Here is a 719-nt window from a genome sequence, read left to right on the forward strand (position 1 = left end):
TGAGTTCCTAAACGTTAGTGATAAATTTTTGCAAATGTTTTTTCGTTTGTGATTGGATAATAATGAAAATAGAAAAGACGAAAGTTGGTTCCGTATCTTATTTGTCTTTCCCCTTTTTTATTTTTTGTTCAAAAAAAGAATGTTTTTCTTCTCTTTTTTAGGAAAATTTTTTGTCTTTTTTTAAATTACAATAGGATCATTTCATGGCCGTTGTCAAAATTTGTTCGTTGGATTCTTGTTTTTATTTTCAGGAAATCTGCACATTAAGTTACATTTGTAAAAAAAAGAAATTTTTCATCCGGAAGATTCATGTTCTACCAAAAAAGAGAATTTTAAACCAAATTCTTGAATTTTGAATATAAGAAGACGATTTACCTAAAAAAGTTGAATTTACAGCCGAAAAGTGTAATTTTAAATTAAATTGCTGCAGTAAGCCAGTGGGAAGGGAAAATAGGGAAAGTGAGAGGAAATAGGGGAAATGATTAGAAATAACGAAGATTATTAGAGGGGAAGTAGGAGAATGGGATTGTTTCAGTGTTTTCGCACTATGCAAGATATTTCTTTTAGAATGTTTATAATTTAGATATCAACAAAAATTAACACCTCTTTACCTCACTTACAGTCTGTCAAGTTAAAGCGTTGGTAACTTTTTTGGTAAAATATTTTATTTAAACGCATGTTTCTACATGGAATTACATTTGTCAAGGTGTCGAGCAAAA

The sequence above is a fragment of the Belonocnema kinseyi genome, chromosome 5 (genome assembly GCF_010883055.1).
Source record: "Belonocnema kinseyi isolate 2016_QV_RU_SX_M_011 chromosome 5, B_treatae_v1, whole genome shotgun sequence".
NCBI lineage: Eukaryota > Metazoa > Arthropoda > Insecta > Hymenoptera > Cynipidae > Belonocnema > Belonocnema kinseyi.